The sequence below is a fragment of the Silene latifolia genome, chromosome 4, assembly GCF_048544455.1.
Source record: "Silene latifolia isolate original U9 population chromosome 4, ASM4854445v1, whole genome shotgun sequence".
Classification (NCBI taxonomy): Eukaryota; Viridiplantae; Streptophyta; class Magnoliopsida; order Caryophyllales; family Caryophyllaceae; genus Silene; species Silene latifolia.
The window spans coordinates 104,120,006-104,122,537 of NC_133529.1; the positions used below are offsets into that span (position 1 = coordinate 104,120,006).

General features: G+C 35.0%; 1 long non-coding RNA gene across 1 annotated transcript; it reads right to left on the reverse strand.

Annotated features, from left to right (window-relative positions):
- Positions 1 to 336: 336 nt before the first annotated feature.
- Positions 337 to 1,931, reverse strand: LOC141653694 (uncharacterized). Its single transcript, XR_012547490.1, has 2 exons — positions 1,427 to 1,931; positions 337 to 643 (listed from the first exon to the last, which is right to left on the reverse strand). It is a non-coding gene; the product is annotated as an uncharacterized LOC141653694 (long non-coding RNA).
- Between the last annotated feature and the right edge of the window lie 601 nt (positions 1,932 to 2,532).

The window sequence follows — 2,532 nt, forward strand, 5'->3', positions numbered from 1 at the left end:
GTCTCGTTTTGCCATGAAAATGCAAGATTCTTACTCCTTTCCTACCAAGGGATCGAAATCTCAAAGAATATGCAAAACAAAGAACTAAAGATAATAAATGACCCAAATATGCACTAAAAAGCATGGGAACAAGGCTAATTCGGGGGCTAAATATGCGCTAATTATGGTCACATCACAGGTACAGATTACTAGCAACACTAGATGATGGGAAATCGGAAGCAACCATAGTCATATTCGATAAAGAAGCAGAAAAGGTCATCGGAAAACCAATTACAAAGGTTATAGAAATCTACGAGAAGGTAAACTAAATAAAATAACTTCACGAATACTTGGAAATTGCAAACAAATAATAAATTAAAAAAACAGGAAAAGGGAAAGCAAAAAGTGTACGAAATACTACAATCATGCGTTGGGAGACAATACACATTCAAGGTCATGATCGGAACAACAAATTACGGGGATACAAGAGAGCTAAAGGTGGTAAAGACATACTTGACTGACGGCACACCATCGGTAAGAACACCCAAAATTACAACTAGAAACAAACAAGTGTTCCCCAATTGCAACTAACGAGACACTAACTTAAACCAGGCACTCCAAACTGCGACCATGGAAAACACCAAGGAACTGGAGCCCAAAACACCTGAAAACAACAAGCGGAAACAAACTGCCGGGTAAGTATCAAGAACAAAACAAAAACCACACGATAATACTAAAAACCATACGAAATATAAAAATTAATAATAAACACAAATGACAGGCACAATATGGACCATACAACAACCATACAAATGGGAGAAATATGGGATACAAACAAGAAGCAGCGAATTGAGGAAGCAGAAAACTGCGAAGATGTCACCGACAAACCAACAGACAAGGTTCACAGCAACAACAAAGGAACAACTAAAAAAACAGCAGCCAAGGCGAAACACAGGAACAGATCAGAAGGATCAGACTGATAAACAAGAAAGGAGAAATCCAAAAACGCAGAAAGATTTAGGGTAGCTATAGGAACAATTCCAAACTATCTAATCTTGTATTTCAAACCAGCTTTACCAACAAAAGTAATAAAAATGAACTATGATACCAAAAAAAATACAGCAAATCTTAAAACCAGACAACCATGAACGCAACACACGAAATATGAGCGAAAATAAAATACTTGGTTTGTAGTATTTATTTAAGCTAATCTTGTATCTCAAACCAATATTACCAACAACAGGAATAAAAATTACCTCTGATCTCCAAAAAAAAAAACAAATGAAAACGATATTAACAAAAATACGGATTAAACACAATATGAGGGGGAAAAATACCCAAAATCAAAAACACAACACAAATCAACAGCAAACAAATCAAGGATCAAACGGAAAAATAACAAACATATACAAATGCAAACAAAAGAGTAAAAGACGGTAGAAATTACCCAAATGGTCACAAAAAAATAGGCTCACGACCATCAGCAAGAGAACGGAAAACGCGCCAATAGGATCCATGCGAACGAAACCCACCAGGTGGACTGAGCATGCCGATGAACACAATAACGCAGATGTAACAAAGGAAAAATGACAACAACCGAGAAGTGACGGGACGACAAACCGATAGACAACTCCGTCTGGCAGGAGACAAAGCATAACGATTCGGAAAATAGGGATAAAATCGAAAAATGGTGGATGAATTGGGGATTCCGCAAATGGGCCGCCATGATAGAATCATAGACGGGGATGGAATGGCAAGACAATACATCAATACGAAATGCATGAAACGAACAATTAGGGATCAAAATTGGGGATCTAATGCCTTTTGCAAGCAAGGTGGTAGATCTAAAATGTTAGGTGGCTGAGTACACGAATGTCTCACCATCAAACATAATGAATTGTTTAGTTTAAAATAATTCCTTAATTACACAATTTTTAAAAACAAACGGACATAAATCGTCATGAAACCGTATACACCAAATCGAACCCAACCCACCAAAATAATAACTAAAAAACCGGAACATATCATATCATATTCATATATACATTAAACCATCGACAGTAAAAGAAAAATAATAACAAGCAAACGTGTATAGTACCCATATAAAAACACAATAAAAAAGTAAAACGATAAACCATGACAAAACCCAAAAAAAAATATAACCTCATAAACAAAAAAATTAAAATACGGTCATAAAACAACCCAAACAAAAAAATACAAACACAGAATACTTAAAAAAAAAACCCGTGATTCCCAGGGGTGCCAAAACTAGTTGTTTCATTAATAAGAATAAAATATTAATTGCGGGAGTAGTGAATTTGTCTCAAAATTTATTTTATCGTAATTTTAGGATATGTTATAGAAAAATATATTAATGATAAATTTATGGGTTAAGTAACTTTAAGTAATTTTATTTAATGAAAAAAAGAAATTAATGGTAAGTAGAGGTAGCCCGGGCGAAGCCGGGCACCAATACTAGTACCCCCTTATAATGGAATAATAATACAGTTTTGTCTCCGTTACTTTCTCTCTACCTTCTCTCTATAGTTCTCT